The sequence below is a fragment of the Columba livia genome, chromosome 15 (genome assembly GCF_036013475.1).
Source record: "Columba livia isolate bColLiv1 breed racing homer chromosome 15, bColLiv1.pat.W.v2, whole genome shotgun sequence".
NCBI lineage: Eukaryota > Metazoa > Chordata > Aves > Columbiformes > Columbidae > Columba > Columba livia.
Genome location: NC_088616.1, coordinates 14,983,414 through 14,994,413, shown reverse-complemented (window position 1 = coordinate 14,994,413; position 11,000 = coordinate 14,983,414).

Here is an 11,000-nt window from a genome sequence, read left to right as displayed (position 1 = left end):
ACAACCCAAGGAGTAGCCCCATCTGTTGCCAGCTGGCCACACAGGGAGTGTGACCTTGTCTCACAAGATAATGAGATTTATTCTGCTTTTTTTGATCGGACATCGATTAAGGCTTCCATGCTTGTGAGGGCACCAGGGGTTCAAAGGGCTGAGGGGACAGCATGGAGCAACGGCTTCACCCAGAGATTTATGCATGCTGTTTGTCTTAGAGCAAGATCAGTATGAACATCCAACTGCTTGTGACCAGACCAGAAAGGCAGAATCCATCAAAACTGCCAAACTGAGATGAACTCAAAATAAGCTTCAAGACCCCTGGCATATCAGGAACCCAAACAAACGGTGCTGCCAGCGCTGGCGGGGCCGCAGGTCAGCTGGCTGCTCTCCCAGCAGCGCGCTTCGCCGTCCAGAAGATATGAGCTCACCATGCAATGGGGCTGGAGATCAAACCCAAGCCAGGAGGGCAGTTTGTCTGTCTCGTGCTTGCTCTGACAGCGAATCGGGGACAGTTTTGATGCTCATTCAAGAAAAATGACTGTTTTGAGTGGATGCAGCTGCTCATTCCTCGTGCTTTTTGGGTGATGGCTTCAGTCAGGCCAACCCGATGGGACTTTGCAAGTGGAGCTACATGCATCTAGAAGCACTCCCTTGGAAATAAGCTCAGCTGTAGGTGCTGTGAAGTGGGATTTGTAGCTTAGGAGCCTTCGATGGACTGAACTCACCGCTACTGAGTGATTTTAACCCAACATCAGGCTAGTAAGCCTTTGCCACCTGTGCATCTGAGGCAGGAGGAGCAGCAGGGACACATGCTTGGCCAGCTCACTGCCTCCAGGAAGCCTTCGCGCACTATTTTTGCAGCGCTGACCTCACTGCTCGTATCAGACTGCCCTTTTCCAGCTTCCTCTCCCTGATATCTGGCTTTTGCCCCGTATTTCCTCACGCGTTGAGCAATCACCTTAAGCCTCTCTCCACATTTCTAGGATTCTTGTTTACCTCCCTGTGCGGCGCGGGGCTCTGATGGGGCCCTGCCTTCCGGTCCTTCCTGCCTGGTTTCTCTGTTTACCTATAACACAAATTATATTTGTTTGCCTTTTTTTTTTTTTAATCAAGAGCAACAACTTGTTACTAGGGGAGATGTTTTCTCCTCTCCTTTCTACTCATTTCTCCATGGTCCCAGCCCTCTTCTCCAGTTCTTATCACCTGCAAAGAGCTTTTCTTCTGCCTTCACTGTGGTCACCGTCTAAAATTTCTACTGACAACAGGAATTCCCAGCTCAGGGGAGCCTGGAGTCTCCCAAAGCCTCTAACTGGTCCCATACTGGCCGCTATTGTGCGCAGGGAGGTAAAAACTTCGATCCCAATGGGACACAGAGGGGAAATGAAAATCTCTTTGCCACCCCCCACTCCCTGCACTCCCCCACTGACCCCTCTCCCCTCCGTGATCCCACACTCTTCCCTCACAGAGCAAATTCTTCCTGGATTATATTTTAATATCTGCAAAGCCTCAAGTTTGAAAGAAAAACAAATGTGAAACCAGCTCATGAATTTTCTCGATGTGAAAAGAAGAGAAACGGCCTCCGTCGCTCCTGAGAGCCTGCGTAGGAGCCACATGAACGGATTAGGGTAGGCAGAGCTGACAGCCAGGCACTCTGTTAGACCTGGGATTGAGATGTCAGGAGCTCAAACTGAAAAGAGATGGGACAGTTGCACAGAGCAAGGGGAGAACACGACACCAACCATTTTGAAAGCTTAATCTCTCTTTCTCCACACATTTCTGATTCATACCCCTGGCATTATATGATGTGGGTAAAAGTGATAGGGTGGCACTGCAGGGTTTCAAGGCTGGGGATGGTGCACGAGCAGGAGCATGGTCCTGCAGCCTGGAGGAAGCCTGTCAGCAAGAGCATCCCACCCTGCAAAGGCTGGAACGGAGCTGGGAAACAAAGTCTTGCTGTTCCCTGAGCTTTTCTCTTTTGCATTTGACCCAGTTTGGGGAAATGGCAGCTTGTCTGTGCACAGCCCTTGGTTAGGGAAGTTCCAGCCCTGGTTGGCCCCAGCTCAGTGCATGGGCTCCCTGCAAAGCCCTGCTGTGTTTTTCTGTTTTGCAGAGGGATGCAGTTGTTACAAAAGGGAAGCAAGGTGAGAGATAATGGCGTAATACGGTTTCCTCTTCCCTCTCAGCTGCCAGTTTGAATCCAGCCCAGGTCAGTAGTGGAGGATGCCGTTGCCACTGGGTCCAGCGGTGTGTGCAAACCGCACCGTCTGGCTGTGGTCCCGCTTCCTATGGGGCAGGTGGACACATCCCCTCTGTGGGCTTGGCACGCTCCCTGCACTCTGTTCCAGATGAGCAGCCAGCGACCAGTTTATTCCAGAATAAAAGTCATGTTATTCTGAGTATAAAAACCAAGATAACTATCCTTCAATAAGTCCTTTCTCCACCAGAGTGAACAACCCACACCCAGGGTGCTATTTCTAAATGTGGATTGCAACACCAGAAATACACCCAAAAGAAATGCCATTGTCATCCTTAGATCCTTCAAGGTCAGGGAATGGGGAAAAAGAGGTCCTTCACGGCACAAAGGACAGAGGTTATTCTGCAGCAATGAGAGGAGCGATCACTTTGCCGAGGACACCTAGTCCCTTCCAAGAGTACAAAATGCGTCGCCTCCACCCTTCCTGACACAAACCTTTCTGAGCCATGGGGAACAGGATTAAGGAGTTTCCTCATTTTTTGCTACCAGGTTTTGATGATGGTCACTGACCTTAGTTTTTCCGAGGTGACAGGGAGTATGCAGAAACGCTGCATGGTTCTCCACCACATCTTGGCTTCCCAGCCTACAGTACGCTTGCTCTGCTTCTTGAATCACCTTGTTACAGCAGGATAACAGTTGACACAGGCTGTCCTTGAGTCCCAGGGTACCTCACAAACCGGGACGGCTGCTCCCAGAGCACCCGGTGCAGTGGCCAGGCTGGATTATTATCTCCCCTCCCAGACAGGAAAATTAATTCTCAGTATTTTGACTCTGTTTCCTTTTTTTTTTTGTGCAAACCAGTCCAGGTCTGAAGAAAAGCTCTTGGCCATCCTGGGTGTTGGGAGCATCTTTCCACATCCCTTGGCCGGGGACTTCCCCACTGGGCTCCATGTGTGGGACAGACCTAGGGGACTGAGGCAGGGACACTGGCTTGCAGTACACATGGGCTCTGCCTTACCAGCAAGTTCCAATGCCACCTGGGTGTCTCAGGCACCCTGTCACACATACGTGGCAGTAACTTCAAGCAAACTGCTCAAAACCTCAAATAAGTGACCAGTGCTGGGCATCTTGGCGGTTGGACTAGAGCACCTTTGAAGGTCCCTTCCGACCCAAACTGTTCTATGATTCTATGATCTTGGGGTGAGGTTCCAGTGCACGGGAGGAGCTGGAAACTTGGCGGGGAGGGGTTAGTCCTGCAATAAATATCATCTGGGGTTTTTTGTCTATGACCGACTGATCTGGGAAGAAATGTTCTTGACTCCCTTACTGCCACAAGGATTTGTTCTGACTTGTCTGTGCTCTAGGGTTTAAAATGTTCTCTTCCCAAAGGGATCATCTGTTCTTGGTTAGCTACCAGCAGGCCACCCCACGGTGCCAGTGGATTTCAATGGCTAGAGGGACTTGTCATTAAAGGCTCATAACTCCCCAAAGGCTTTAAAAAAACACATTTTAAGTGAAGTTTAAGAAGTGGGTCTGAGTGCTTCTGAACAATTCAACCCTGGAGCAGCTGTGCTGAAACTTATTCATGTTGAAAAACCATTTCTGCATGTGCTAATATTGCAAGAGCAAATATTGACTTGCAAGTATGGTATTTGCATCTATGAAGAATTCTTTCTCTCTTTTTAAAGTTTTAGTCCTTTTCATCTGGAGCCTTTCTTCTGAATAAATCACTGTTGTAAATTCCAGTGTTTGTTAACATCCTTGTCCTCGGGGGGTGGGTGTGCCCTGATGGGCTTTCAAGGAAACACATAGAGAAAATCACCCTTGTTATACTGGGACACAGAATTGCAGATGTTCTGGGGAATGCTGGAAGTTTGGGTTTCTCATTTTCAGTGTTTTTTTGTATGTGCTCAGGATTGAGCTCTATGTGGCTAATTCCTCTTCCATTTGCAGTTGGGCAAAATGTTTCTTGTTTTCAAGAACCCTGAAAGGTAAGAGCCTTGGGTTGGGAGGGAAGCAGAGCCCAAGCACATTTCTCATCTCCAGGACAGCTGGAAGAAAACATCTCTCGCATGATCTAGGCTGGTGGCTTCTCATGGGAGGAAGGTGTGTAGTTGGGCAATGGAGGAATCCCTGGCTATTTGTGTTCACAGGGAGATGAAATGCCTCCAGGAGCTACAGATCAGCATCATGAGGATCCACCCTCATGCTGCACTTCAGTGGCACGTCAATATAAATTAAGTGGCTTTCTCTGCCTATGAAACTGCGCAGACAGGATTAAGGCCTCCCAGAGGATTCCATGGAGTAAGGCACACTCTGTAAAATGGATGGGGAGAAAGGGAAGGAAGTGCTAATTTTAAGCTCTGTGCACCCACCCCTGTTTACAACGTGGGGAGTGGCATCCCCTGCAGCCCAGCGGTGAGGTGAGAGGGGCAGAAATGCTGTGTTGAGCCTTGGAGGAGACAGTGGCACCTGTAAGCGAACCCCTTTTTCCCAGAGGGGCTGTGCTGGGGCCCTGCCGTGTTTCTAAGTCTGCAGTCTCAGCGGAGCTATTCAAGGGAAAAACCACATGCACATTCCTCAGCACAATGGAGCCCAGTGCCAGACGATGCTGTGGTCCAGGCGCATCCTCCCAAGACCAAGCTGTACAAGAATACCTGAAAGAGGAAAACTATAGTTAAACTTCCAGTTCCCCTAGAAGGTGGAAGACAATAAGCAGCCATCAAAAGGCATTTCCTGCCCATCTATTGTTTCACTCTCTGAGTCCTGATCAAGCTTTGCACATGCTTTACAAATGCACAGACCTTCTAATTACGGCACCAGGTGAAGACCTATGCACACCCTTGTTGTGTCCATGAGCTGTGGAGCAGTCACCGAGCAGCCAGATGAAGGTGTTTCTTGCAAATGTTTTCTGCTGGCGGCATTTCTCCATCTCTCAGTTGGTCTCACCAGCCTCAAGAGCCGTCTCAGTCTCTCACTCCTATCCCAGGTGCCTGCACAGCATCAAACCCACTGGCACGGAGCAGGGACTGTTCCCTGCCTGCTCTCCCATCAGAGCACACGTAGCACACGTGTCTTCTCCAGGACAGGGCACCCAACCTGTCCTCCATCTCTGCCTTCCTTTATCTCATCCCATTTCCTGGCCCCAGCTTTTCTCCCCTAATTAAATGGTAAAAACACGTGGGATTCAGGCCAGGCACGAATGGTTTCAGCAAAGCAATTTCAGCGAAGCAATTAACCCGACGTGAGCGAGGAACAATTAGCGCTGCTCTCTGGAATTCGGCCATTGTGTGGCTCATTGTATATTTTTGCCTTAAAAGGGGGCCAATGTGTTGGGAGGAGGGCGAGGGCCCCCGTTCGCAGAGCCGGGCTGACATTTGCACTATGTTAGTCATGCTACATGTCAACATTTTTGTGAGCTTTCCAAAAACAGAAATTCTAATGGGATGTTTTAATCCCGTCTTCACCCCCGCATGTCCCCCTGCTCCCTTTCCCTGGTTCAGCTCCCACCTCCCTCCTCCTCCTCCCTGCCTCGCACAGCACTAATACCACCCTCTCTCGGCTTCAGCTCCCGGAAACCGGGCAAAGCCAAAGCAGTGAAATTCCTATTTAAACTAACATCACATGAAAAATGAACTGCTGCTTTTAATCCCTTTTGCAGGGGGAATGGGAAAGGAGTGAACAATTTCCCAGGGGTGCAGTGGCGAAGGGGCATTTGGAGACCACCAAGGCAAGCTGGGGAAACTGGTGGGTGAATATTGACTCACTGATCTACCTTTGAAAAAACACTCAGCAACTTCATTGGGACACCTGAGGGGCAAGGAAGGAGCCAAGAAGCTGTGGGGGCCCAGAGAGAAGCCAAGTTCCCCGGGGACAGCCAGCATTTGGAAATATCCTTGAGGAGTCTATTGCAGCTGGGGTGACACATGTATCTGACCTGGGCTGGATATAGAGGGTGAGATATCACTGCTCCTGGGTGAGCTGTGGGCACTGAGATGCTCAGGTCCGGGCAGAGAGTTAAAATGCATCCCTGATCCTCTTTCCTGACTCCCTGTACCCAGGAGGTTTTGGAGACCTGAATCTGTAGGTAGCTGTGGGCAGCAAACCTCCAGCCCAGGCCAGTTCTCAAGCTCCCTTTGCTCTCAGGGTCAATTCCAAATGAGACATCCGCAGCTGGGGACACCTGCATCCAGCCCGGCGTCCCTGGCCACCAGCAGTTCCCCGCTCCATGGCCTTGCGAAGAGGGGGGGCTCCTGCCCGCCAGTCAGGGAATGTTGGGGTGCAACAGCCAGGTCTGTAAGGCCAGGAGCTGCTGTTGGAAGGAGGTGCACATGATGCAGGCAAGCAGAGTGGTATCCAGCTGATTTGACTAGCTCAGGTTCCCTTTTGCTCCTGTTTTTACCTTCATTCCATGGTTTTAACATTAAAAATCCACTCCCCAAAGAAAGGAATGGAAAGGTCCCCTTGCACACCTCACACTGCCGAAACTCCCTCGATGTCTACCTCGACTGCAAAGCCCCGAGAGAGACATTAAAACAGTGGTGGCCACCACACCACCCCCTCCCCACTTCTACCTCCCCTCCCCTGGGATGAATAGGGAGCATGAGAAACCAGGCTGGGTGGGGACGGCCTCGTGCCCCTTGCTTTCTTTTAGGATCAGCGTGTCTATGGGGCCGCTTGTGTTCCCCAAGCCCCTCTCCCCCCGCAACACTGGGGGCTGTAATCTGGGGGCAGGGGGCTTGGAGATGGAGAAGAATGCAGGAGCAGGGAGGAGGGGGACAGGGACTGTCCCCTCCTGTCACCGCCAAAGCCCCAAATTCTTAGAGCTGGAGGAGTCACCACCAGATTCCATTCAACTGACAGAAAAGAAATCAAATCCTTTTAAAGAGAGCCCACTTTCCCCGCAAGAATGCTCCCTCGGCCTTTTGTTGCAGGGCTTTGCTTGCTCCCGCAGCTCAGAGGAAGCTGCTCCAATACATTAACCAGTTTAACTTGCTCGTGACCCCCTCAGCCCAACGCACAATGAAGCTCTTCGCCCGCTTTTTTCCCTGGCTCCTTTTCAGGAGCTAAATCCCCTGCTGTTCCCTGCTCGCTGCCTCTCTCCTTCAACCTTTCTCAGGCCTCTGCTTCAGCCCCAGGAAAATAATAATGTTTTGCATTTGTATAGCCCCCTTGGCCCCGTGGGATCTCAAAGTACCCTGCATGGATCGCATCATGTCCCCCCGCCTCACCGAGGGGACCTGCAGTCCCCTGAGATGGAGGAAGAAAGCAATGCAGTGTCTGAGGCCATGGATGGTGGATGTGGTTTGCAGCAGGTCCTGGTGTAGAGCAGTGGAAGAGCTGGAGCACATTGGGGGACGATGGGGATGGGGACAGTTCAGCATCAGGAGATGGATCATGAGCACCCATTGCGGGAGGTTTGGGCGCTGGATGGAGAGGTACCGATGTGCTCCATTCTCCGCAGCCACCCCAATGGCACTGCTGGACCCTCTGTTCTGAAGGCAGGAAGGTTTTATGTTCCCAGGGTGGCTAAAAAAACCTAAGAGATGAAAAAAATGAGCCCTCACACTGGTCCTGAATAGCAGAGCCCATCAGACAATGGGAAGTTAACCAAACCCAGGCCGGGAGCGCAGGAGTCTGCCGCGGGGCACTGCGGCTTTCCTACCAGTAATTGATGCACAGTCTCTTTTGTGCTCTCAGAAAATCCCAGAAAGAAAAAGCGGGGGGTGAGAGAGGGACCATGGGCAGGATCCGGCTCCCCAGCCGCCCTCCTCTGATGTCTCCCTCGCACACCTCAGCCGTGCAGTTGGAGCAGCAGCCGCCTGGCTGCTTGTCGGGGCCGAACCCCATTAAATACCCATGACAATATGATGACGGCAAAGTCGGTGCCTGACAGAGCTTTTAACCCCTGTCCAACGAAGCGCATAAATTGTTCCAGGCGGACAATGCAGCTTTGCAGCCCGAGCACAGCGTTTCTCTCTGATGACCTGAACACTTTATTACTGGGGATTTATTAACCGTTTTCAACAACCCTGAGAACCTGGGAGCCTCTTAAGGACCACCTATCGAGGACCAGGGTCAGGCTGCGAGCAGAGGGTTTAAACCAATTTAAACTGACCTAATGCCACAGTACGTCTCAAAGGGAAGTGCCCCACACGCAACCCTGGCTCTGGGTTGGGGCAGGGCTGAATCCGGACAACTCCAGTGGGAAACCAGTATGGGATTTCTGTGAGGTTAATTTGCAGTGGGGTGGGGTTCCTCTGCAAAGGGCGGATCCCTGACATCTGGGGGGCTCAAGCAGCAGATTCTCCCTCAGAACCATCTCTATGGGGCTGGGCAGAGTGGGGAGCACTTCACCACCCCACAGCCACAGCCAGACTCACCCTACGACATCCCAGTGGGTGAGTTATGGCCTGCGTTCAAAGTGGGATCCTTTATGAGGGAGGAGGTGAGACGCTCCGCAGGGTCCAGCCCTGGCATCCCTACTGCAGAGCAAACGTGACCATACCTCTCCTCTAGCACTTGTATTTATGGGGCACACAAACTTTTCTGGCACTGGGGCCACCCTGGTTAGGGTTAAGCTCTTCACACCCAGAAGAGTGGCTGAATGGCAACGAACAGTGCACAGGGCATTCCTGAGAGTACTTTCCCCATGGTAGCATCCTACTCCCTGCCCCTTGGGTACCATCCTGTGCCCACCAAGTGGTAAGCAGGGCAACTCTTTACCCCATCACCATTTCCCCAAGGGGGATGGTGCCTCGCTGGGGATGTCCATGTGGCAGGCAAGGGCTGAGCCAGGAGGCCAGGTACCTGGAGAGGAAGCCTGCGGGGATGCAGCCAGCAGCCGGGCAATCCCTGGGGAGTCTCGCTCCATTGGCACAATGCCACCAGAAGAATGTCTTCCCCTCGCTGCCACAGCTCACTGACCCTAGCTGGCTGGGCTGAACCAAGGGCCAGCCCTGGGAAGGGGGTTACGGGCAGCACCGGGGGACGGGAGCGCCCTTGTGCCAGCGCTGGCGGCAGCACGGCAGCTCTGCAGACCCTGTCGCATTGCTCAGGGGCTGGCAGCACACAGAGCTTGTATTGTCACTTGCCCTGCAGCACCAGCCGGGACCCCAACATGTGGCCATGGCGTGTGTCCCTGGCCAACACAGAGGTTGTGGAAGCAGGAGAGCAGCTGGTCGGGGGAAAAGTGCCTTTCCTCTGCTTTTGGTTCCTGGAGAAAGAGCCTCTTTCTTCATTCAGGGGTTTACCGACCAGGCTTTTCAGCTGCCTCTCGAGCCACGGTTGCTGTGCCACTGGGTTGGAGACAAAAGGCACCAGGAAAAAAAGGAAAAAAGGCAAATTGAGACTGCAAGGCTGGGTTCTGCAGCAACAGTGGGAAATGGGGAGTGTGGGATTTGGTTCCTGTGTTTGTACGGTCTAACTGCTTTTTTTTTTTTTTATTATGGGAGGCTTCTTTGGCAGCACAGGTCTCTCCCCAGACACGAGCAGTGACGTGCAAAACCAAACCCCACAGCCTCCCCGAGCATTTCTACCCTGCGGCCATGGTTCAAGGGCTGACCAGGGGAATGTATAGCCTAAAAACAGGAGAAGGCAAACGCTGGGGCTTGCCTGAGGAAGCAGGCTCTCTGCTTCATCCTGCCTGGTATTATGGTATTGTTTATCCAGTGCCAGAGATGAATGGAGCACGTGACAGTAGGAAAAATGCAAGTTGGACAAGGTCCCTGCCCAAAAATGCAGCAGCCCATGATTATGGCATTACATTGCAGCCCAAGCCCAAACCCAAATTTGCCTCCCTGTAGCAGCACACACGCTGGGAGGAAAAATCCCAAGAGCTCCCTGCCTGCAGAGAGGGGGGATCGGTGGGAAAAGAGGCCCTGGGCTTTGGCGTTGCTAAAATAGCAGGTTGGTGGCACATCCAGGACCAGATTTTGACTCAGTTTTCCTTCCCAGTCACCACTTCTCCCACTGTCTGGCTGGAAAAAGTGTCTCATTTAACAGGGGATTGTTATCTTGGTTAGCAATCACTGCGGGGGGGCTTGCTCGACATCCAAATAGTATTTACTTTCAGACACCCCTGCACTGTGGGGCTGCCCATCAGCCCTGGCTCCAAATCATGGTGCTGCACCCGGGACAAGGTTAGCCAAGCCTGGGAGCATCTTCAGGTCTCCCAGAGCAGGGATGGGAACAGACACCCAAGAACCCTGTTCCCAGATTCACCCACCAGGCTGAAGCTTGGCGGAAATGAGAGGAGTGCCGTGTTTTTTTGGGTTTTGGCTGGTTTTGGTTTTTGTTGTTTAATTATACTTGGTCTCAGAAGAGACTGATGGGAATCTGCCTGGAGTTTGGTCAGGCTGGTCGACTTTCTGGTAACTTCTTGGACATGGCTGTGAGAAAACCTCACTGCAGCACTCTGGGAAATGGCAGCTCAGGACACGCGGGTTGAAGGAAGGTACCCGTTGCTGACGATGAAGCACCGAGTGATGCTCCTGGCACGCTGGGGGCTGCAGGGACCGGGGTACCCCCATCATGCACCCTGCCCACCATCCCCCGGGCCTCGGTGGGATGGCAGGAGGTGCAGGCAGCCTGCCTTGGGCAGGACACATGGGCACGGTCAGGAGATGAGCGAGGGCCAAGCGCGACCGTGCCGAGCAGGACGCGCGTAGGGGGCTGGCAGGGCAGGCGCGGGGGGGACGGAGCGGGCAGGCTGCAGGCAGGGCCGAGTGCACTGCCCACGCCCCGCGTGGGGGCGGCCCCGGGTACGTCCCTCCCCGGGCGGGGCGGGGGCGGTTTAAAGGCGGCGGCGCGG